We start from the raw sequence: 25,987 nt of genomic DNA, 5'->3' as shown, positions 1-25,987 counted from the left end.
AGAAGAGGAGCACCCGGGACTCAAACTGGCATCCATATGGGATGCTGGCACTGCAGGTGGCGGCTTTACCCACTATGCCACAGCGCAAGCCAGCAAGGGCTTCTTCTAGAACCACTGAAGACTGGTTCTAGAAGACTGGTTCCACACCAAGTCATCACCTTTCTGCCATCTTTCAGGCCAGTCTAAAATCCTACCTATGGATCCAAAATCCCATTGTAATGGAACAAATTGCACTTGTTCTCTGTCAGTGTAAATACTTTGGGTGTGATTCACAAGTGTTTTCTTTTTCCACCCCAACTTTCCCAAACTTTATTTAAGAAAAAAAGCAATGGTGATAAATTTCAGAACACAGTCAATTTCTTGGGATTCCTTCCATGAAAATGTAACATTTTATTTTCATTTTTTAAAAGATTTATTTATTTTACTTGAAAGTCAGAATTATACAGAGAGAGGAAAGGCAGAGAGAGAGAGAGAGAGAGGTCTTCCATCTGCTGGTTCACTCCCCAATTGGCCACTATGGCCAGAGCCGGACTGATCTGATGCCAGAAGCCAGGAGCTTCTTTCAGGTCTCCCATGCAGGTGCAGGGACCCAAGGACTTGGGCCATCTTCTACTGCTTTCCCAGGCCAGAGCAGAGAGCTGGATGGGAAGTGGAGCAGCCAGGACTCAAACTGGCACCCATTTGGGATGCGGGCACTGCAGGCGGCGGCATTACCTGCTACACCACAGTGCCGGCCCCAACATTTTGCTTTGAAACAGACGCCAGAAGTGGTTCCCAAATGTGTGTTAAGGCAGAGAGAAGCTGATAGCCTCAAGTGCTCATCTTCACACTTAGCCCAGTCTGTGGTCTGTCTTGGATTGGCAATAATAGCCTGAACAGCTACCATAGCTTTCTTAATTCTATACTCCGCAATCACAGAATTTGAGCAGCTTCATTAAGAACTGCATCTGCTGTGTCAAAACCAAAAACCTGTCTGTCTAAGCAACAAGGGAGCCCTCTTTTGTTTGATTTGCTTTAGCAGCTGTATCCTGTGTCAGGCACTCCTCAATCAAAAACATGAATTGCCTTAAACATTACCAGGTAATCATCATGACATTGAACCTGAAGGTTAGCCAACACCATTACACCAGCCTTCAAATCAGGATTATTTATGTCCTAACTGATCAGGGGCTCTGCATTTTTAGTTGCATTGTCAGCATTTTTGGCATTATCAGGTACTAAGTTCTTGTATTTTTCAGCTTTATCTCCATACAGTATCTCCATACTTCAGTCTAACAGCTAAACCAAGAAGCCGCCCATTGCTTTCTGTCGATGATAAATCTTGAAAGGACAGTTAACATCTCTTTTCAAAGAACCTGGGTCAGTCACTGCTGCTGTGGATGATTTTTTTTTTTTTTTTTTTTTTTTTTTTGACAGGCAGAGTGGACAGTGAGAGAGAGAGACAGAGAGAAAGGTCTTCCTTTGCCGTTGGTTCACCCTCCAATGGCCGCCGCGGCCGGCGCGCTGCGGCCAGCGCACCGCGCTGATCCGATGGCAGGAGCCAGGAGCCAGGTCCTTCTTCTGGTCTCCCATGGGGTGCAGGGCCCAAGCACTTGGGCCATCCTCCACTGCCTTCCCGGGCCACAGGAGAGAGCTGGCCCGGAAGAGGGACAACCAGGAAAGAATCTGGCACCCCAACCGGAACTAGAACCTGGTGTGCCGGCGCCGCTAGGTGGAGGATTAGCCTAGTGAGCCACAGCGCCAGCCTGGATGATTCTTAAATCAACTCTGTTTTCAGTGTTGTAGTGTCTGATCTTCTGACCCTCAAGCCAAACAATAAAGTTTCTAATCTCTCTCATCTTTGCAGTGGAAGCCAGCACAGTTTGTGGTAGTCAGAGCCATCAGATTACGTAAAGACCACGGTCCCCGCTTCTTGCTCTGGTCCCCCAGGCCTTGGCTGGCAGAGCAGAAGTAGGAACGCATGTGTTTTCCAGGTTCTTTTCAGCTCTTAGGGGCACATTAATAGAAACGCTGTTTGGATTGTCCTCTTGTCACTCCTTCACCATTCAAAGACTAATTGAATAACACTGTGAATTCTGGGAAGATGATCTGGAAGCTAATAGTTTAAAGCCCTTTTAAAATTCCCAAATGCTAAAAGGAGAAATCCATTAGCATTTTTGTTTATTTTAGAGTTTATTGGCTTATGGGCATCATCTTTGCTATTTTACAGGAACACATATTTTTTAATTGATCAGTGACAGAATACAAACGGTGAACAATCAATCTTGGCCGTTTATTGCTTCTATGATTCTCTGGAAACAGCAGGACTAAACTGTCTTCTGTGCTTATTACACACAGGCAATATCTCAGCTCATTTCCCAGCTGTGGAGCAGATTGCAAACCTCGTTTTAAAATTACCTAATGCATATTTAAATTGATTAATTAAAATGCTTCTGGCATCATTTTAAGAAATGAAAATAGTTATTGTGACGTCTCTGAAAAAAGTTCAATTCCCACAATAACCACCTCTGCCCTCTCCTTCAATTCTTCTGTCAGTTGTGTATCACTAAAAAATCATAGACAGTTTTACACATGTGACTCTTACCATGCACGGCGGGACTCGTGGAGTAGAATCAGAAAGTTACTTTACTTTCTTTATTGTTTGCTTCTGATGGTAAATCTAATGTGCCAGCTTGAGCTAAGAGAAACCCAGATAGCCGGCGCCGCGGCTCACTAGGCTAATCCTCCACCTTGCGGCGCCGGCACACCGGGTTCTAGACCCGCTGGGGCGCCCGATTCTGTCCCGGTTGCCCCTCTTCCAGGCCAGCTCTCTGCTGTGGCCTGGGAGTGCAGTGGAGGATGGCCCAAGTGCTTGGGCCCTGCACCCCATGGGAGACCAGGAGAAGCACCTGGCTCCTGCCTTTGGATCAGCGCGGTGCGCCGACCGCGGCGGCCATTGGAGGGTGAACCAACGGCAAAAGGAAGACCTTTCTCTCTGTCTCTCTCTCTCTCACTGTCCACTCTGCCTGTCAAAAAAAAAAAAAAAAAAAAAAAACAGATAGCAGGTAAAACATCATTTGTGGGCATTTCTGTGTGGATGCGTCTAGCATTTGAATCAGTAAACTGAGTGCAGAAGATCATCCTCACCAATGGATGGGAATTAACCAATCTGCTGAGGGCTTGGATAGAACAAAGAAGCAGAGGAAGCACAAACTCTCTCTCTGCGTCAGTGAAGACATCCATCTTCTCCTGTCCTCGGGCGTCAGAATCCCTGTGTTTGGGCCTTCAGAACTGAACTCAGTGAATTCAACCACCAGCTTTCCTGGTTCTCTAACTTGGAGCTGACAGATCACAAGCTTTGGCCCTAGCCCAGCCCCAGCCACTGCACACATTTAGGGGGGGAACTAGGAGATGAGAGCGCTATCTCTCCCTCTCAAATAAACACAGAGGTAAGATTTAAACATTATGTTATTATCCTGTGAAATTCACATGCTATTTTCCAATCTGGAGTATCTTGGGTATCTGTTTAGCCACTGGCCTATCATCTCCCCTCCCCCCCACCTTTTCCCTTTATCCCAAGGGAGAACATTTTTTACTAGCAGCTTGCACTTGGCTATCTAATCCTCCACCACAGCCTGCCTCCTGCCTGCTCTCTACTGAACCTGCCTGAGGCTGAGACCACTGAGCTGCTGACCAGTAAACCCAGTGGTAATTTCTTCAGGCTCCTGATGCACAACACTAAGGGCGGTCCTCTTCATCTTAAATTGCTCCATCCCCTCTGATTGCCTGACTTCACTCCCCTGCCTCCCCTGGCCTGTCTCTGACACTCTGGCCACTCCTCCTCAGACTCCTGGTGTGGACTTCTTTGTGTCCCCAGGGTTTCACTGCTGAAGGCCTATTCTAGAGCCACACTCTGTCTGGGCCATGTCTTGCATGGCCACTATCATCAATCTGTGTTCTGACAATTCCTTTACACTTATCTCATGTCATCTTTACAGCTCTATGAGGTAAATACTATCTTTTTCCAGGAATTCAAACCCTGCTTTCTAGGTGAAGGAAAGGAGGCTAAGAAAACTAAAGTTAAAAAAGAAAAAAAAAAAGAATTAGTGTTAGGAAAGTATTTCATCCACAACCTTCTGAATAAATGATCACAGGAACTGTATTAGTTTTAAGAATAAAATAAGATCATGTATAAAAGTGTTTGAACATTGGGACAAGTTTCTATTTTAATGAAGCTTCAGCATTTTATAAAAAAGAAAATGTGCAGGGCCATGTGGGGAATCCCACAGGAGTCCCAAAAGAGTTACAGGGCAGGGCACCCCTAACCCAAAAAGAAAGAGAAAAAGCAAAACCAAAATGGAGTTACTTAAGCTAAGGCCACTAAGCACCAGGAACTGCCCAGACCATCTGCCAGGACAGACACAGGTGGTGAGGCCTGATAAGACTGGGGGACATTACATCACAAGAAGCAGCCAACCAGCTGGCTACTGCATTGCTTCACCTTCACTACTGCACCACGATTGGCCACACCCAGAAGACCCCCAACACACCATTGGTCACACCCAGACACCAACATCTGGTTGGTGACACCTAAAAAGATGAGCTTGTGACTGGTGACAGCCTAGGGCACATGCACCACCCACCTACCCCAGGGGTGGGGGATAAAAAGGAAGCCTCACCACTGCTCTGCATCCCCTCGGGGACCAGGGCTCAGTCAAGTGAAACTCTGCCCGCGTCTCCACTGACTGAAGCTCTGCTCACCACTCCACTGGAGCCAACTTCTCATCAGGTGACCTCTCCAACCTTTCACCTTGCTGTTTGTCTTGGAACTTCAAGTCTACTGCCCAGAGTGCCAGTCATCCCACGACTCCTGCCTGTAAGTGACTGTTCTGAGATCCGTCTCTCCGAGTGGTAACAGAGACTTTGGACTCTGGACTTTGGACTTTGATTTTTCATGACCGTGATAGGAACCTTGAGAACGCAGCGTTCATATTACATCCCTAGCCATGAGTATAGATTGGTTATGCTTTTTATGTGTTATACTATGGCTGGATATTTCTGGAAATTGCCTTACTCCTAGATGTGTGTTATGACTTGCGGACTAATGACATAATGAGTGGTATTGACCTTTAGATGTGTGCACTGAATATATATACTGAGTGGTATTGAGTATTGAATAATAAATTATACTGAAAAGACTATCATGATTCTATGTGATTCTTTCCCGTGCTCCCACTTGTTGCATTAGCCTTGTCGAGCTGTGTGACAAGTGGTGCTAGCGACAGGTCGGCACTGTGGAGTAGTAGCTTAAACCCCCACCTTAAGCACCGGCACCCCATATGGGTGCCGGTTTGAGTCCTGGCTGCTCTACTTCCAATTCTGCTCCCTGCTAATGCACCTGGGAAAGCACCCAAAGATGGTCCAAGTGCTTGGGCCCCTGCACCCACATAGGAGACCCAGAAGAAGCTCCAGGATCCTGGCTTCAGATTGGCACAGCTCCAGCCACTGCGGCCATCTGGGGAGTAAACCAGTGGCTGGAAGACCTTTCGCTCTGTCTCCCTCTATCTCTCTCTCTCTCTCTCTCTCTCTCTCTGTTTGTAACTCTGCCTCTCAAATAAAATAAATAAATCTTTAAAAAAATTTGTAGTCAAGCTTCCCTTCCCTGATTATTATCTACCTCTTGCTTTCTCTCTCTCTCTCTCCCTTTTCTCTGAAAAGGTAAAGCAAACCACAGCACATTTAAACTTTTTCCTTTTCCTTTCCTTTGACCATGGAGTCAGCCAGGGGCCCACACCTTATGTGACAGCACCCACCTTATCCCCTAGTTCTGGGCTGAGAGTTCCTCTGTAGGGCAATGTGAACAGACAACAAGCACCAGGCACGTGAAAAACAGCTGTCCTTGGGACCCCAGGACCCCTCAGAGTTACAAATTATATGGATGCCCACATCCCTTATATAGAATGGCATAGTATTTGCATATAACCTCACACAGCCTCTCACTTTTTTATTTTTATCTGAGAGACAGAGAGCTCTCATCTACTAGGTTCACTTCACAAATGCCCAGAATGGCCAGGGCTGCCAGGGCCAGAGCCAGTACCTGGGAATTCAATGTGGTCTCCCACATGGAAGCAGGAACCCAGTGACTAGAGCCATCACCACTGACTCCCAAGGTCCATACAAATAGGAAGCTGGAATGAGAAGCTGGAACCAGGAATTGAACCCAGGCACTCTGATTTGACACACAGGCATCTTGCATGTTAGACCAAATGCCTGCTCCAATCCATATACTTTAAATCATCTCCAGATGACTTTTGTAAAGCTTAGGAAATAAAGAAAAGAAAAAATATTCCCTACATGTTCAGTACAGATGCACCTTTTTTCTGAATATTTTTGATTCTCAGTTGGAGGAATGCATGAATGTAGAGGGCTAACTGTATTCCAAAAGAAGGAGATCTTTCTTTCTTTTTTTAAAGACTTATTTATTTGAAAGGCACAGGTACATAGAGACTGGAAGAGAGAGAGAAAGAGATATTCCATCCACTGATTCATTCCCCAATTGGACACAATGGCCAGTGCTGGGCTAGGCTGAAGTCAAGACCCAGGAACTCCATCTGGGTCTCCTACTCTTGGGCCTTGTGTTCTACTGTTTTCCCAGGTGCATTAGCAGGGAACTGGATCAGAAGTGGAGCAGTGGAGATTTGGATGGAGTTCCAGGCTATTGGAACCATTTGAATAAGTAGATGGAAAGTCTCTCTCTCTCTCTCTCCCTCTCACTCTTGCTCTCTCACTCTCTAACTCAGCCTTTCAAACAAATTAAAAAAAAAAAAAAGAGTTTGGCACAGCAGTTAAGCCCCGGTTGGAATGTCTACATCCCATATTAAGGTGCCTGAGTTCTGCTAAGGTCCCTACTCTGCTTTGCATTCTGGCTTCTTGCTGATGTACACCTGGGACACAGCAGGTGATGATTCGGCACGTGGGTCTCTGCCACCCACATAGGAGACCCAGATGGAGTTTCAGGCTCCCGGCTTCAGCCTGGCCCAGCCTTGGCTGTTGCTGAAATTTGGGGAGTGAGCAAGCAGATGTAAGATCACTCTGTCTCTGTTTCTTTCTCTCTGCCTCTCAAAAAAAATTTTTTTAAAGATTTTGAAAAGAAAATGGGGAAAAAAAGATTTAAATCTTCAAAGCTAAACTGCCCCTAGAGTAGCAGCAAAAATTAATAAAATATGGGGCATTAATTAATAAATAATTAATGAAAATAATTAATAAATAATTAATAAAACACTGTGGCATTGCAGGAAAAGCCGCTGCCTGCAGTGACAGCATCCTGAATGGGTACCGGTTCAAGTCCCAGCTGCTCCACTTCTGATCCAGCTCTCTGCTATGGCCTGGGAAAGCAGAAGATGACCCAAGTCCTTGGGCCCCTGCACCTGCTTGGGAGACCTGGAAGAATCTCCTGGCTCCTGGCTTTGGATCAGCCCAGCTCTGGCCATTGAGGCTATCTGGGGAGTGAACCATCGGATGGAAGACCTCTCTCTCTCTCTCTCTCTCTGCCTCTCTGTAAATCTGCCTTTCAAATAAATAAATAAATCTCTAAAAAATATATTAATAAAACTATCATGATGGCGTGGTCAGGTTAAAATGTTTAGTATTTGGGGGCCGGTGCCATCCTCTGCCTGTGGTGCCAGCATCCCATATGGGCACCAGTTCTAGTCCTGGCTGCTCCTCTTCCAATCCAGCTCTCTGCTGTGGCCTGGAAAAGCAGTAGAAGTTGGCCCAAGTGCTTGGGCCCTGCTCCTGCACGGGAGACCAGAGAGAAGCACCTGTCTCCTGGCTTCAGATGGGCGCAGCTCCAGCCATTGCGGCCATTTGGGGAATGAGCCAGCCGAAGGAAGACCTTTCTCTATCTCTCCCTCTCACTGTCTGTAACTCTACCTCTCAAATAAATAAATAAAATCTTTTTTTTTTAAAAAAAAAAGCTTAGTATTTGAGAAAAGAAAACAATGATTTAAATATCCACACTGGAAGCCGGATCACCTACAAAGAAACAGTAAGCAGACAGACCTCAATCAGTCTCCTGTTCTGCAGCTCTAATGCTGGAATTCTATGGGGCACTACCTAGAGAACATGGACGGTAAAGACTGTGGCCCAGGCTGGCGCCGCGGCTCACTAGGCTAATCCTCTGCCTTGCGGTGCCGGCACACCGGGTTCTAGTCGCGGTCGGGGCACCGGATTCTGTCCCGTTGCCCCTCTTCCAGGCCAGCTCTCTGCTGTGGCCAGGGAGTGCAGTGGAGGATGGCCCAAGTGCTTGGGCCCTGCACCCCATGGGAGACCAGAAGAAGCACCTGGCTCCTGCCATCGGATCAGTGCGATGCATCGCGCCGGCCGTGCGGCCATTGGAGGGTGAACCAACGGCAAAAAAGGAAGACCTTTCTCTCTCTCTCTCTCTCTCTCTCTCTCACTGTCCACTCTGCCTGTCAAAAAAAAGACTATGGCCCAAGCATTTTTCATGAAATAAAAAACATTCTTATCTATGCATTGGCATAGATGAAAAAATTCTTGATGAAATTCTCAGGTACTCATGGCTTAACAGTTACTTGAATATTTAAATTAGGCATGGGGTAGATCAGTGTGATGTTAACATTCCATATGAGCACTGCTTCAAGTCCCTGGTGCCCCTCTTTCAATCCAGCTTCCTGCTAGTGCCTCTGGAAAGGCAGTGGGACGTGCTTGGGCCCCTCCCATCCATGTGGGAGTCCTGGATGAAGTTCTAGGCTTCAGCTTGGTCCAGCCCTGGCCATTGTGGTCCTTTAGGGAATGAACCAGCAGCTAGACTATCCCACTCTCTACCTCTCTCTCCCTCTTTTTCTCTGAAGCTCTACCTTTCAAATAAGTAACTAAATCTTTAAAAAGTTAGTTATGATTTGAGCTTAAGGAATGAGGAAATATAACTGAATTGATGTCCACAGGGAACAATTTAAACAGAGCTAAGTCTAAAGAAACTTAGCCAAATCTTGTCTCGCAGCCTTAAAGAGAATGTCAAAAGTTATTATATAATTAGAAAATGCATGACCTACTTTAAAAAAATTATAAATAGTGATGATACATTTGCTTTTAATAATCCTTGATTATATCAACCAAAAACTTGGAAGTGTAAGAGCTGGAGAAAAGTGAGGTCATAAATGTGCCAAATTTCCCATTTTACAGGAGGAAGATTGGTAAAGAAACCATTTCCTCCTGCCACTGATTAGGGAAAACGAGCATATAAATGAATAAACAAGAATGCTAAAGATAGCAATAATGGATTGTAATGATACATTTGATTTTTAATATGGTATGTGTCTGAGTACTATGATTTAAATAGAATATGTCTCCTGAACTCATGTAAACATTTAAACCACAAAAATCATAAGTTCATGGTACTAAGACAGGAGGAAACATAGCCCTGTTATGGATTTTAGGCGGTGGATGTAATGAGAGGGCCTTAGGTTGTGGCAGGGAGTGCCCTCAGGAGATGGTGCTCACGAGAGGGTTGGTTTTTAAAGCCCGAGGGTCAGATGCAGCCACTCTCCCTGCTTCCTGACTCACTAAGTGATCCCTCAGTTGCACACCTCCATTACTGCCATTTGTCAGCCTCACCAGGTGGCCAAAGCAATGGGTCCACCTGATCTTGGACTGTGACTCTCCAAAACTGTAAGCCATTATAAACCTCCTTCCTTCATAAGTAGTTTGTCTTGGATATTTTATCATAGTAAAGATAAACTAATGCATACACAGAAGAAAAGTGAACACAAAAAAATATAATCCAGATAGTGAAAGAAAAATTCTCAATAGCATAGGTAATTCTTATGATACATTAGTAAATTTTTTTAAAATTTATTTGAAGGCAGAGTTACAGAGAGAGAGGGAGGGAGGGAGACAGAGAAAGAAAGAGGAGAGAGAGTGAGAGAGAGAGAGGGATCTTTCATCACTGGTTCACTCCCCAAATGGCCTGCAATGGCCAAGGCTGGGCCAGGCCAAATTCAGGAGCAAGGAGCTTCTTCCAAGGGCCCAAGCACCTGGGCCATCCTCCGCTGCCTTCCCAGGCACATCAGCAGGGAGTTGGATGGGAAGTGAAACAGCTGGGACTCAAGCTGGTGCCCATACTGAATGCTGGCATAACAGGTGCAGGATTAACCTGCTATACCACAGCGCCAGCCCCAGATACATTGGTAAATTTTTAAAAGTAGGTTCCAAAAAAAACCAGAATGTATAGAAAAACTCAGCTCTGTAACAACAAAGCTCATATAAATACATACTCACACATATATTTAAAAACTGTAGAAGTTCTACCAAAATGTTAGATGTGGTCATCTCTAAGTGATGGTCTTGGAAGTCACTTTGATATTCATATGTATACTCTGCTGTATTTTTCCAATCCAAAAATACAAGAAAGCAATTGCCTGACATACTCCTTTACCCCTTTCATAAGCCTATTTATAAACATAATGTTTCTAAATAAAGTTAAATATTATACTCCAATTCCCTTACCTCTTTCTGCCCAGGTGGTTTCCCAGAAAACAGTGTCAAACACTGATAAAGTACGTAAATAGCAATAAAGTATTTAAACAGTGATAAAGTATTAAAGTATGCTAATGGAGAGTATGGCTTTTGACAGGAAAAAAAACTGAACTAATTAAGCATTATGGGAAAAGTATTAAGTTACAAGAACTTACTTGGAAATTTAAAGTAAAATTTCATGAGGCAATTATAATATATTCTCCAAGATGCAATGCTCCCCCATTCCCAGTGGCATCCTGGAAGCTGGGCCATGCCAAGGGTGTGACCCCAGACCAGTTGTACCCTCTGGACCTGGCAGTGGTGCCTTTCAAAGGTTTTCAATGAGCCTCCTAAATCAGAGATAAACTCTGCCTTTGGGGATATGAAGATAAGCACCATGGAAGAATGGTGGTAAAGAGAAAGAGAATTCTTCTACCTTCCCCCAAGGTAGAGGCTTCAAGATTCAATTCCAATACAGCAGCTATTCATGTGAAAAGGCTTAATGCTTGCTATGGTTTGTTCCTACCAAAACTTATGTTGGAGCTTAGTCCCGAGGTGCTGGGATGTTTAACAGACATTATGAATGAATGAAAGCCTTTCTCCCACTCTCTCAGGACTAGATGACAGACCATGAGAGCAGGGAGAGTCAGGCCCAGCAAGTTCACGCTCATGCTTTCTCACTTCCTCGCATGTTTGCTGGCGCTCTGCTTTTCCGCCATGACTGAAACAGCACCAAGCCTTCACCAGAAGTTAGCTGATGCTGGTGGCAAGCTCTTGGACTTCTAGAATGCTGAGCCAAAATAAATTTTTCTCTTTATAAATTATCTCATCTCGAGTATTCAGTGATAGCAGTGAATGCACTCGATGCTGATCATGCAGAATAAACAAAAGCTAAAAGCAGCACGTTCAAATGTATAAATTCCTGAAAGGGGAAACTCCACTATGGCTACACTTGTCATACTTGTGTCAGACTCAGTTAGAAACATTTTGTATAGGGCTATAGCTCTCAACCTCATCAGACTAATGCTTATTTTTACAAAAAATAATTTTCTAAGTCACCCCTCTACCATCCTGAAATGATATTCATAGAAAATATAGCCAAATATTTACACACTTTCAAAGCAAAACAAATTCCATCCCTTCCCAACTGTGGCATTAAGGAAACATCAAAGAAAGTATATCCTAATAAAGTAGTAAGTAACATTTTAGGGAGTGGGCATTTGATGCAGTAGTTAAGATGTTACTTGGATGCCCACATTTCATATCCAAGATTTGAATGCCAGGTCTGCTTTTGATTCTAGCTTCCTACTAATGTGCACCCTAGGAGGAAGGTGAGGGCTCAAGTACTTGGCCCCTGCCAGCCATGTTGAAGATCCAGATTGAGTTTCTGATCTCTTGACTACAGTCTGGCCAAGCCCTAGTTATTGCAGGCATTTGAGGAATAAACCTGTGGATGGAAGCCCTCTCTGTCATTCTTCCTTTCAAATAAATGCTTTTAAAAGTGAGTCAATTAAAAAATAAATAATAGATAAATTTTAAAATTTCATTAACAGTTTATTTCTGCCCAAGCAGGATGACACTAAAGTAGATGATCTACACTAAGAGCCAGAATTTTAAAAGCTTTGAAGGAAATTTTATCACACAACAGAGAATCAGTTGTTGAGAACAATGGAATGTGTACAAATTAGTCATCTTATGAATATGAATCATCACAATTTCACAAAATAATAAAGAACATTAGTTTTAAAGACATTTTGATTGTTGAGGATTAACTCCACTTGGAAAACATATTTTAATATCAATAGTTGCCTTTAATCATTGAATCTATGTGACATTGTTGAGTTCCACACATTAAAAATACCTAAAAGAACTACAGAAACACATAAAGACTTTATAAAGTCTTCAGAATTAGAAAACACCTCTGATGTCCCAAAATGAGCACACCACCTACTGGAGAGTCAACAGGGCACACTTGTTAAGAAAGTACTGTGGGTTTTAGAAGCCATGTGTATTCCTGGTCAAGATGCTAACTTCTCTGAATCACAAAGGGGTAGCAATGGCTACCTCGCAGGGCTGTGAAGATATTTCCTTAATGTGTGAAAAGAATAGCCGTGCACTGCCTTATGACATTTTGGTCACCACAAGCATGAATGATGATGGTCCCATGAAATTATAATGGAGGTGAAAAATTCCTGTCACCAAGGTTGTAGCACAATGCATTACCTTGCGTGTGGCGATGCTGGTGTAAGCACGTCTACTGTGCTGCCAACATATAAAATACAGCACACAATTATGTGAGTCTGTAATACCTGATAATGATGATGAATGACTATGACCAGCTTATGTATTTACCATATCAGGTTTTTATCATTATTTTAGAATGTACTCCTACTTGCAAGTTCCCTGCCGGGGCAGGCATTGTGGTGCAGTGGGATAAGCCACCACTTGGGACATCCTCAGTCCATATCCAAGCACCAGTCAAGTCCCAGCAACTCTGCTTGCAACCCAGCTTCCAGCTAACGTAAATCATGACTGTGCAAATTGTGGTATTAGCAAGAATACTTCTCTTACACGGTCTCTTGAGAGCGAATTCAATCCTCTCATGGTCTATAGATCAGGATGAATTCTTCTAAAACGAGTGAGAGAAGAAAAACATTCAGCACCAGGGTCTTGGCAAAGGAGATCTTCAAGACAGAAGATCTTAAAAGATGGAAGTCTCAAGAAGCAGGATTTCCAAAGGGCAAGACTTCAATTCAGTGGGCCTTGGCGGGGCTAGAAGCTCCAACCATTGTTGCCATTATTTGGGGAAAGGTCTGCTAGCCATCCCTGAGTGATGTAATTCATGCCCTTCACTCGCTCTTCCCCTCACTCTCCCTCTCATCTCATCTGTCTCAGTGCGATCCGCTTTCCCTCCCGGCAGCCAGCTGAATCAGACCCCACCCAACGCAATGAAACACCAAGGATGCCACTTTAAAGTAGTTCACTGCCTTCCTAAATGACCTCCATCGCCTCTAGTGCCACGACTTGGAATTTTCTTGGAAATCGAGCTGAGATTTGCACTCTACTTCATTGCCATTGCTACATTGTTGAACTCACATATAAATTCATATCCAATGAATGAAATCCTCATTATTAGAAGAACTGGGAAGAATATAAAGTTTAAATTCTGCTCTCAAAGTTTGGATTGTGGCAATGAGTGCTAAGATATTCATCTGTAGAAAGAAATGATTAAAATCTGGATGACTTCTAAAGTGCCTTCCAATCTTAATACTCTGTGACAATTATTTCTAGACAGTTGACTCACTGGGAAATTAACACAGCACAATGAAATAAGCAATTTATGAGGCAGGCTCACTAAGGCTACTCTCCTTGTGGTCAGAGGTATTTCTTAGAATACTGAGCTAAAAATATAACTGTACCCTGCAACCTATGCAAACACGTTCTAATTGATGGGAGGGGAAAAAAATTCAACCCAGAGTGCCAGCAATTCCACTGTGTGCTAGCGTGGCAGAGAGAGTGTGGGGTCAGTGAAGCATCAGGTTACAGACTAAATTAAAGGTCTGCAGAAGCGTGGCAGGGTCTAATCATCCACGTCTGAGGTTGCCAGAACTGGATCTACCACCCTTACTCACTCACAAAGGACTGCGCGTCGGAGGCCAGGCACGTAGCCGACTCGGGGCTTCCAACATCTTTTTCCAAAAAGGACTTCTGGATCCAAATAGATCTTTATGGAATTATTTCCTTGAAGCTCTCAGTTCTGTCATATTAAAGTTTCCATGAAAAAGTAATGAAAACCTAATGCTTACAATGTTTTGCCACAGAGAAAAATATTGTGGGTTTCTGTTCCTATTTTTTTTTTTTTTTTTTTTGACAGGCAGAGTGGACAGTGAGAGAGAGAGACAGAGAGAGAAAGGTCTTCCTTTGCCGCTGGTTCACCCTCCAATGGCCGCCGCTGCAGCCGGCGCACCGCGCTGATCCTGGCAGGAGCCAGGAGCCAGGTGCTTTTCCTGGTCTCCCATGGGGTGCAGGGCCCAAGCACCTGGGCCATCCTCCACTGCACTCCCTGGCCATAGCAGAGAGCTGGCCTGGAAGAGGGGCAACCGGGACAGAATCCGGCGCCCCAACCGGGACTAGAACCCGGTGTGCCGGCGCCGCAAGGTGGAGGATTAGCCTATTGAGCCACGGCGCCGGCTTTCTGTTCCTATTAAAAACATGTGTTAAACACACACACACACACACACACACACACTTATGTAACTTCCAGAACCAGTGTATACACATATACACAAAAACCATAGGAAAATAACCATAATAGTTTTGCCCAAACCAATAAAATTTGTAACTTAATATTGTAGTCTTTCCATAACTACCCTCCCTAAGCAAACACTCTGCAAAGATCAGCAAGCGATGAATATTTCTGCATATTTTGTGGCATAGGTTGCAAACAGTAGATCTATAGGGATGAATTAAGGTCACTTTTAAAATTCAAACAGAATTTTCTGGATGTAGTTGACTGAATCATGTGCATCTGCACTACTTTTCCTGGGGGAATGCTAATTTTAGAAAGGAAGAAAAAGTTTGCCAGGAAAACAATCACAATTGGCTCAATAACTGGACAGTGACTCCTTTCTTACAAGTTGAAAATGCTTTGCAAACAGTCAACAGCTTGTCCTTAAAATCCTTGAAAGTAGATACCAAAAATCATACCTATTTCCTAACAGCCTCTCATTTCATAAAAACAAATGTACATCTAGATATCAACCTTACAGTATGTTTTTTGCAAATGAGTCCTTCACCTTAACTTTGCAAACCACAGACAAGCAAAAATCATTATTTTCCCTGGTAATTACGCCCATAGTTTGATGCATACTTAGAGTGATTCAGGTACTTATGTAGACAAGGAAGAGAAGCTGGCAATGTACACCTATCACAAAGCGCACGATGAAGAAACATTTTGTGTTTGTGCAAATACAACATGATTTACAGACACTCGTAACCAATTGAGCCTGGTTCAAAGGATTAGGAGGATAAACTGGATCTTCACCAGTTTCTATGATCACTCCTCCTCCTGGTTCCTACAGATAATAATCCATCCATTTGAGTCAGGAGCCTTAACAGCAACACCATGTAAAAATGCCAGCAGCCTGCATTAAGTCCTTGTCAGAGTCAGCAAGAGAAGACTTTCTGATTCCCAGGAGAATGGGCCTCAGCCCTTTTTCACAGAGTTCTTTTGAAGGAATCCTTATATTTTAGACATTGAAAGTTAAAAGTTAACACTTGGGGCCAGCACTGAGTTTGCAGGCATATAAGAGTGTCAGTTGAAGTGCCAGATATTCCAATTCCAATTCAGCTCCCTGCTAATGTACCTGGGAAAACAGCAGAAGATGGTCCAAGTGCTTGGGTCCCTGCCACCCACATGGAGACCTGGATGGAGTTCTAGGCTACTTGATTCTGCCTGGTCCAGCCCCAGCCATTGCTGCCATTTGGAGAATGGACCATTGGATGGAAGGTCTCTCACTGTCTCTCCTTCTCTCTCCCTGTAACCCTTTCAAATAAATAAATAAATTTAAAAACAAGACAAGACAAACAAAAAAAAACCCCAGCTAGCTCTTCACTCAGGTCCCTTAGAAGTGTGGTGTTTCTCCCCACCTTATATCTGAGTCACAAATGAACTGCAGCCCTTGTTCCCCACAACAGCCTCTCGGAACCAACAATGCCAAATTCATCCACTTGCACAGAACCGGATTTCACTCCATTTCACGCTATCTCCAAGTGATGCTTATTCCTCTCCCTCCCAAACAAACCAAGCAAACCTTACAGATACTTTCAACAAGACCCACCGCAACCACCTAAGATGCTTTTTAAATACACACAAGCTGGTGAGCAAGTGCTCGCGCGCTCCCTCGCTCTCTCTCTCCTTTTTTTAAAGATTTATTTATTTATTGTTTGTTTGTTTGTTTGTTTTATTTGAAAGGCAAAGTTACAGAGGTAGAGAAGGAGAAAGAAGAGAGGGAGAGAGAGAGAGAGGGAGGGAGAGAGAGATCTTCCATCTACTGGTTCCCTCACCAAATGTCTGCAAGGGCTGGATAGGGCCCTTGTTTCTTTCCCCCAGTGCCTGAGCAGGGTTTTTGCTTCAAGCAGTGTTTAAGCCGTGATAAAGTTTTACCACCGCAGTCTTCCGGAAAACCTTGTAAACTTAGCACAGTATGTAAAGGGAAGGACCCCAGTCCATGTTTTGTGCACATATAAAAGATAAGGTGGCACATTCACCTTGATCAAGAATCAATACTCTTCCCAAAGTTAGGACAGATGCGTTAGAGAAAAACAAGGTGCGTTCAGGAAGGCGACCGTGGGGATCTTTCAGCCTGGGCATTCTTACAGCCTTCAAGGGCGCTCGGCGCGTCCGCGTTTGCGCTCCACACTTGGAGAGCTTGGGGACCTCCCGCGCCCCTACCCCATCGCGCGCGCGAGGTTTTGGGAGCCGCCCATGGGGAAAAGGAGAAAGTGCCGGGTGGTGCTTGAAGAGGAGGCGGGGGTCCCGCCGGCGGCGGGGTGGAATTCGGGGGGCGCGGAAGGTGGGAGCCTGCGCGGGACCCCGACCGGGGGGTCAGCGCGCCACCGAGGGGTCCCCGGGAACGGGCAAAGGAAGAGAGGAGGAGGGGAGGAGGTGACAGCCGGGGAGACTTCACGTGCCCCCGTACAGGGCGGTCCGGGTCGCGAGCGCGCCTTTTCTTACCTGTCCGGAGACCGAGAGGCGCACTCGCGCCGGGCTCGTGCCTGCCGGTTCCGCTCTCCAGTGCTTCAGGCTGCGGCCTCGGGTACCACAGGCTTCCGATCTCTCAGCTCCCGCCCCTGGCGCGCCTCAGGTCTCCTCCCTCGGTCCTGCCTCCCCACCCTCGGCCGCGGTGCGCCCCGCTCGCCGCTCGCCCGGCGCCGGCCGAGCCTCTCCCCCTGCTGTTGACTCTGGAGAGCGGTGGCCCGGCTCGGCCGCCTGCCCTCCGCGGCGCGCGCACCGCCCCCAAATTCGCGCTCTCTTTAGGAAGCCGGCGGCAAAGGTGGTCCTTGGAATTCTGGACAGCTTCCGGAAAAAAAAAAAAAAAAAAAAAAAAAAAAAAAAACGTTTAAAAGCTTTGATTGGCCCGGTGAGGCTCAAGGCACCATGAACATCCTCTTTGGTCGTAAACACCACATCCCTGAACACTTAAGTCACGCCAAGATTGCGCTCCGAGAAGCTCCTGTCAGGCATTCGCATTTTTCCAAAATAACGCCTTCCGTTGTATGGCTTTTAAAACGTAGACGTCCTCCCTGTCTAAACCTCATTTTCCAGGACGTTCGATTGGCCTCGGAAAGCAGAAGTTCAGCCGCACAAGACAGGATGAAGTCGCCTTCGCCAGCCTGGGGGATGCCTGCCACCTGGGCAAGCACAGCTCGCTAGTGAGCATGCCCGGAGCCTTCGTGTCCACCTAGCAGAGACCCAGGCTCCGGTTCTGGGGAGGAGCAGGTGGATGTATCCAAAGGGAATTCTCACGGAGAACCACTTGCAATGGGCAGAGCTTACTGAATAACAGAAGAGAAGATCCACGGGAAGGGATCCGTGCAACATCCCAGTATCACTAACACACGTTAGCCGGGAATGACATAATCCCTACTTCAGTGTAGAGCATGGATTGTTAAATGGGATTCCAATCGTTCATTCATTCATTCATTCATTCACCTGTCAATATAATGTGAAGGAGTTTCCAAAAGTTCGTGGAAACACACTGGGGGCCCGGCGCTGTGGCTCAGCGGGTTAACACCCTAGCCTGAAGGGCCAGCATCCCATATGGGTGCCGGTTCTAGTCCTGGCTGCTCCTCTTCCAATCCAGCTCTCTGCTATGGCCTGGGAAAGCGGTAGAAGATGACCCAAGTCCTTGGGCCTTGGCACCCGCGTGGGAGACCCAGAAGAAGCTCCTGGCTCCTGGCTTCGAATCAGAGCAGCTCTGGCTGTTGCAGCTAATTGGGGAGTGAACCATCGGATGAGAGACCTCTCTCTCTCTCTCTCTCTCTCTGCCTCTCCTCTCTGTGTAACTTTGACTTTCAAATAAATAGATAAATCTTAAAAAAGAAAGAAAGAAAAATGCACATTAACTTTTGCTTATTCTTCCACGAACAAGGCAGCATGGCATCATTCAGAGACAGTCATGTTATAGTGTAAAGTCTTCAAAGAATTAAATTCTCAACCAGTTTAATAACAGGGCCTTGGAAAATGCAAATGTCCATTAAAGAGACTTTGCAATAATCCCTGATCTTTTCTAAATTTATCAAATAAATTTCTGATTTGGAGGTTGAATAGCAATGGACACTTCCATGGGACCAACACTGTGACTTAGTTAAGCCTCTGCCTCCTGTGCCTGGCATCCCATATGGGTGCTGGTTGGAGTCCCAGCTGCTCCACTTCCAATCCAGCTCCCTGCCAATGACCTGAGAAAGCAGTGGAAGATGGCCCAAGTGCATGGGCCCCTGAACTCATGAGGGAGACCCAAAAGCAGCTCCTGGCTCCTAGCTTCAGATCAGCCCAGCTCCTGCTGTTGTGGCCATTTGGGGAGTGAACCAGTGGATGGAAGGTCTCTCTCTGACTCTCTATCGCTCCCTCTCTTTCTGTAACTCTCAAGTAAACAAACAATGGGCACTTCCTAAACTGTCTGGTTTCTCTGTTGGGCCAAACAAGGTATCACAGCTGAGAGGACCAGTTTAGCTAATGTAGGAAGAAGTGAAGGGGCAGAGAGGAGGAGGTCAGAGCAAGGAACCCAGTGGCTTTGTTATTCATTCTGTCTTGATATACTGAATTATCACTAGTGGGAAACTGCTGGGTACTGGGATTGAAAAACTAAGAGGGGCTGGCGATGGGGCGTAGCCTGCAACTCCAGCATCCTACATGAGCACCACTTTGAGTCCAGGCTCTCCCACTTCTGATCCAGCTAATGTGCCTGTGAAAGCAGCAGAGGATGAAACAAGTACTTAGGCTCCTGCACCTATGTGGTAAACCTGGAGGAAGTTCCTGGTTCCTGGCTTTGGCCTGGCTCAGCCCCAACCATGGCAGCCATTTGGGGAGTGAACTTCCATCTACTGATGGAAGATCTCCCTCTCTCTCCTTCTTTCTGTCTCTCCCCCTCTCTCTGTAACTCTACCTTTTAAAAAAACAAATAAAATATTTTTAAATAGCTGCTATACTGTATTGTTTAGGGAAGGACAAAGAAAAAAGCCTGTCCATGTTCAGTACAAACACAACCACTTAGGCCTGGCTACATTTTCATTTGTTGGTTTTATCCATGGATGTGTAACCTGCAGGCACAAGAAGGCCAACTTTGTATATATACACATAGATATACATCATAGATTCATATGTAGACATGTATACATATGTATATGTGCATATATATATATATATATATATAAAGATAGATAGGTAGAGAGAGACAAAGGTCTACTATAAGGTATTGGCAGTGTGATTATGGAGCTGGACAAGTCCCACAACCTGTCCTCTACATATAGAAGACCCAGGAGAATTTGGTATAATGTAAAGTCCTGAGAGCCAGAGAGCTGATGCTGTGGATTTCTGAAGTCCTAAGAAGCAGGAACACTGAAGATAGGAGAGGCCCAGTGCCCTCATTCAAGCAGTCAGGCAAACGACATCTTTGCTCTATTCTGGTCCTCAACAAACATATGGGTAACATATGTCCACCACGGAAAGGCCACAATTCAAATGCTAATCTCTTGAGAAACACCCTCACAGACACACCCAGAAACAATGTTTAACTAGCTATCTGGGCATCCCATGGCCTAGTCAAGTTGACAGATAAAACTAGCCATCATAATACCTTATTTTATTTTTTAATTAAGAGCAAGAGGGAGAGCTCTCTCCCCCTGGTTCACTCCCTAAATGACCACAACAGCCCCAGACCCTGGGGGCTAAAGCTAGGAACCAGGAATGTGATCCAGATCGTCCACATTAGTGGCAGCAACCTAAATATTTGAGCCATCACTGCTCCTTCCCACTGTACACATAAGAAGGAAGCTCGGATCAGGAGCGGAAGCTGGGAGGCAAACCCAGGAATTCCAATGCCGGATGCAATCATCTTAACCATTAACACCTACATTACCTTATTTTGATCCATTCTCTTTCATCTTCACTCTTTTGTCTCTCTTTCTACACCATAGGTTTTCTAGTCCACACAGCAGGAAATGTGTCTCTATAGTTTCTAACTATATGTTGCAGATCCCATTTTACCAATCAATTTTTCTGTCTCTGTATTCCATTTTCCCAGAAAGGGACTAACTGGCTTTACTTGGGCCAGAGTTAGCATGGAAAACCTGCATATAGGAGTCCTTCACCAGGACCAGTGTTGCGGCATAGTGCGTAAAGGCTCTTCCTATATCTGGGAAAGCAGTGGCGGATGGTCCAAGTGTTTGGGCCCCTGCACCCATGTGGGAGCTTCACCTGGTTCCTGGTTTTGGCCTGGCTCAGCCCTGGCCATTGCAGTGTGAACCAATGGATGGAAGTTCTCTGTCTCTCCCTCTCTCTCAGTAATTCTGCCTTTCAAGTAAATAAATAAGTCTTAAAAACAAACAAAAAAAGAGCATTGTGGCATAACAGAACTTGCTTATAACACCGGCATGCCATATGGGTATTTATTTGACTCCAGCTGCTCCACTTCCAATCCAACTCCCTGCTAATGGCCTGGAAAAAGCAGCAAAAGATAGCCCAAGTGTTTGGGTCCCTACCACCCATGCAGGAGACCCAGAGGAAGCTCCTGGCTTTGGCCTGGCCCAGCATTACAGATGAGAGATCTCTCTCTCTCCCCCTCTAACACTTTCAAAATAAATAAATAAATAAATACATAAATAATAAATAATTCTTCATTTAACTGTATGGATGGTGGCAACAGGGTTGGGAATGAGGGTGGAAGGGTGTTTGAGGAAAATGAGGGGAACTGATTCTTCAGAAAGGACGTTGAAGACGCAAAACCCTAAAGGCAGACATATGAATAAGTAATTACAACACAATTTCATAAGTACTGTAACAAAGATATGAACAAAGTACTAAGGGAGCACAATATAGGGGTGATGGGAAGGAGTCTTCAGATGCATGAGAAATGCATTATTGAGAAGATAATGTTTGAGTCTTAATAGATTAGTCTGTGTTTACTGAAGACACTAGTCAGACTATAGGACTTGCAAATTATTTCTTATTTGATGGACTCTTTTTTTCGGTAAGAAAAGAAAGAGTCTTCAGATCAATAACAGTTTAGTTGAGAGCAGATATGGCTGAAAGGAAAAGGGGTGGGTCTGAGAGCCATTTAGAAGTTTAGAACCCAAAATGTTTGATATAACTAACTGAAAATAGGGAGAGGCCAAAAATGGCTTCAAATATTCAGAAGCACAAAGCGGACAACTGAGACATTAAATAAATCAGATATTAGTCAGCTTTTCATTTCTGCAATGAAATACTTGAGGCAGGCTACTCTAGAAAGAAAAGAGGTTGATTTGGGCTCAGAATTTTGGAGGTTTACCATCCGTGATCTGGTAGGTCCCATTGCTTGGGTCTTTGGTAAAAGTGTTCTTGTTGGCAGAGTCCCAAAGTGGTGCAGGTTATCACAAGGCAACAGACAGGGGGCACTCATGTCTGTCTACATCTGTAAAGTCTCTCTCCTTTTAAATCTATCAGGATTCACTCATGGGGGTTCCACTTTAACATAACCCAGTGTAATCACCTAAGAGTTCTACCTCTAAACACCATAATTGGGTTAAGTTTACACCCTCTTATTAATATAACACTTTGGGAACTAAACTCTGCATGGCCTCAAAGGCTGAGGTTTGCTAGAGAGATGAATGGGTTTGTTTTTTTAAAGATTTATTTAGTTATTTATTTGAAAGGCAGAGTTACAGAGAGGCAGAGGCAGAGAGAGAGAGAGAGAGTCTTCCATCCACTGGTTCACTTCCCTGGTGGCCTCAACAGCGAGAGCTATGCTGATCCAAAGCCAGGAGCCAGGAGCCAGGAGCTTCCTCTGGGTCTCTCACACAGGTGCAGAGGCCCAAGGACTTGGGCTATCTTCTACTGCTTTCCCAGGCCACAGCAGAGAGCTGGATTGGAAGTGGAGCAGCCAGGACTCGAACAGATGCCCATATGGGTGTTAACCAGCTGCTCTACAGAGCCAGCCCCACAGTTTTAAGAACATAATGATATTTTCCTCCTTCTCTCCCTCTCATCCTCCTTCTTCCTTCCTTTCTTATTTTTCTTTTAATTTCTGCAATGACACACTTTCAATTTGCTTTATAATCATAAGTTATCTCAAATCAGAAAAAGATTTGATATTTGTCTTTATGGGGCTGAGTTATTTCACTAAACATAATGGTCTCATAATGGTATCCAATTACATCCATTTTGTTGCAAAAGACAGGATTTCATTCTTTTTTATGGCTGAGTAGTATTCCATCATGTACATTTGCCACATTTTCTTTATCCAGTCATCAGCTGATGGACATCTGGGTTGATACTATATTTTAGCTATTGTGAATTGAGCTGCAGTCAACATGGCGGTACAGGTACCTCTTTCATATGCTGTTTTCATAACTAATGATTTTTCAAAAAAAAGTTATTAGAAGGTAGCATCCACTTTGAATCTTTCTTCTTTTTCTAATGTAAAAACATGTTTATTTTAAAATTAACTTTTTAAAACCTGTGGGGCAAATTTACTTAAATAAAGAATAAATTATAATAAAAAATATTTGTACAACTCTAGATGCAAAATATGATTTATAGGACTATCTTGGAGTCAGACATATCTATTTTGTAGGACACCATTCCACTTGACTGTCCTGTGATGACATTGAGGGTATCTAACCAACCTGCAGTGGAAAACATTTTTCTGACTTTGATATGAAAATGTGACCAATACTGATGAAACTGAATATACCCTAGGAACTGATTGTTGGCCCACAAGCAGAAAAGTTCCCTCCAACAGAGATGAGCACCCCATTTTACAGCAAACAAAAGAAATAATACCAAACCTCTATGCCTTCCTATTTCTTTGGTTTCATTACATGGTATAGTTGATAAGATATATTAATGAAATATGTTACACATTAAACCTTTGAAATTTAGAGCAACGGGGATGGCATTGTGGCGTAGCAGGTAAAGCTGTCAGTTTCAATACCAGCATCCACATGGCGCTGATTCAAGTCCTGGCTGCTCCACTTCTGATCCAGCTCTCTGCTAGTGGCCGGAAAAAAAGCCCCAGAAGATGGCCCAAGTGTTTGGGTACCTGCCCAAAAATGGGAAACATGGGAGAAGCTCCTGGCTCCTAGCTTTGGCCTGGCCTAGCATTGGCTGTTGCAGTCGTCTGGGGCATGAATCAGCAGATGGAAGATCTCTATCTTTCCCCCTCTCTCTGTAATTCTGACTTTCAAAATAAATCTTTAAAACAATTAGAACAAAATTAGTTACTAGGGGCAGAAGTTTGTAACCACATAGTTTCTTTATTCTCCAAGTCTCACAACATTCTTCCCCCTCCCCTTCTCTGCTTAGCTCAAGTAATTCTCCCTTGCCATTGTCAAGTTGGACTACCCAGTTTATTATCAAACAACTGGATATTGCTACATTCAGATATTCTCAAACCTAATCTCAAATTACCAAACTAAGTACACTGGCTAACTCTGCCAAAAATAGAGCATGAGACTTTGTTTTTAGAAGAACCAAATGCACCACTATATTTATATTTATGACAAGGTTTTAAAAAGAATCTGACCATCGGCTTATTCAAGCCATGTTAATTTACTGAGTTGATATTACTGGACTGTCTCTAAATAGCATCCAGACGACAGACTCATGTCACTGTCTAAGAACCCAAAGGAGATACATTTCAATTAAACAAATATTTTTTTAAAATATTTACTATGTGTCAGACACCATGCCAAGCACTGAGAGAGAGAGAATAATAAAAACACAGACATGGTCTATGCTCATGAAACTTACAGTCTGGGAAAGATATGAGTACATAAAGGGCTCCACACAGACAAGATTACTTCAAAAAGTTAATGGAAAATGGGATTTCAAGATAATTTTATTTATTTTTTTAAAGATTTATTTATTTATTTGAAAGAGTTACAGAAAGACAGAGGCAGAGAGAGAGTTTTCCATCCACTGGTTCACTCCCCAGGTGGCCACAATAGCCGGAGCTGCACTGATCCGCAGCCAGGAGCCAGGAGCCTCTTTTGGGTCTTCCACGCAGGTGCAGGGGCCCAAGGACTTGGGCCATCCTCTGCTGCTTTCCCAGGCCATAGCAGAGAGCTGGATCAGAAGAGGAGCAGCAGAGACTCCAATTGACGCCCAAGTGGGATGCTGGCACCACAGGTGGTGGCCCCACCCACTATGCCACATATGCCTGATGTGTTTATTTGGTGTCCAAGTTTTTTAAATCCAAGCATAATTTTTTTCCATGAAATTTCTGAAGATCCCTCATGTGCATGATTCACATTTTTGGCACCAAAATAAACTTATACTTTAATTCCATTTTCCATGAACTTTTTGAAGTGTCTTTGCAAGAGAAAGAGCAATGCACATGTGCTACAGATGTTAAAAATTTCTCAAAGGGGACGGAGCTGTGGCCTAGTGGGTAAAGCCGCCACCTACAGTGCCAATCTCCCTTATGGGCACCGGTTTAAGTCCCGGCTGCTCCACTTCCAATCCAGCTCTCTGTAATGGCCTGAGAAAGCAGTGGAAGAATGCCCAAGTCCTTGGGCCCCTGCACCCACATGGGAAGACCTGGAACAAACTCCTGACTCTTGGTTTTAGATCAGGTCAGCTACAACTGTTGTGGCCATGGGGGGAGTGAACCAGGCAATCGAAGACCTCTCTGTTTGCCTCTGCCTCTCTGTAACTCTGCCTTTCAAATAAATAAATTGAAAGAAAGAAAGAAAGAAAGAAAGAAAGAAAGAAAGAAAGAAAGAAAGAAAGAAAGAAAGAAAAAGAGAGGGAGGGAGGGAGGGAGGGAGGAAGGGAAAGAAAGTTCTGAAAGGCAAAATAAGAGAAAATGTAAGGACCAGATTTTAATAATTGCCAAAATAAAACCACCAGGCAGTAGTCCGAGTTCTATTCAGTCTTGCTTCCTCTCCCTTCCTTCCACAGGTTTTGACTCCTAATAAACATCTAGGGCCCCAAATTGTCCCAGCACTTGCTTATGGAAAACACAGCCAGGTCAGCTCTAGGTACTATCCCCTCCAATCTTGCATCATCAGCCTTCTCTTATCTATGGATTCACTCCCTTCATCAAACACACAATAACAAACCCCTTCGTAAAAACCACATTTGCTTTGAGCTACTTCTCGTTTTGCTCTTCTGTTCAGAGAAATTTCCTGGAAAGTGTCTGAATCCATTCCTTGCCTGTCTCCATATCCACACTCCTGGCACCTTTATACTTAGCACCACACAGAAATG

At 44.4% G+C, this 25,987-nt stretch overlaps 1 protein-coding gene, 1 long non-coding RNA gene and 1 pseudogene across 7 annotated transcripts in view; 1 reads left to right on the top strand and 2 right to left on the bottom strand.

The window, feature by feature from the left end:
• Positions 1-17,612, bottom strand: part of RNF144B (ring finger protein 144B) — a 203,681-nt gene extending 186,069 nt beyond the window's left edge. The window contains exon 1 of one of the 6 annotated variants that reach the window (XM_051832579.2): positions 17,252-17,612. The gene's annotated coding sequence lies outside the window, so the exon portion shown is untranslated. The remainder of the gene's footprint in view (positions 1-17,251) is intronic. The other 5 variants (XM_070074316.1, XM_008274113.4, XM_070074319.1 and 2 more) reach the window with 5 other exon arrangements.
• LOC103352230 (RNA transcription, translation and transport factor protein pseudogene) lies at positions 744-3,752 on the bottom strand (annotated as a pseudogene).
• LOC127487339 (uncharacterized) lies at positions 4,670-7,593 on the top strand. Its single transcript, XR_007914113.2, has 2 exons — positions 4,670-4,855; positions 7,275-7,593. It is a non-coding gene; the product is annotated as an uncharacterized lncRNA (long non-coding RNA).
• Positions 17,613-25,987: the final 8,375 nt, after the last annotated feature.

This window comes from Oryctolagus cuniculus, chromosome 5, assembly GCF_964237555.1.
Source record: "Oryctolagus cuniculus chromosome 5, mOryCun1.1, whole genome shotgun sequence".
Lineage (NCBI taxonomy): Eukaryota > Metazoa > Chordata > Mammalia > Lagomorpha > Leporidae > Oryctolagus > Oryctolagus cuniculus.
This window is presented reverse-complemented; position numbering and strand designations above follow the sequence as displayed.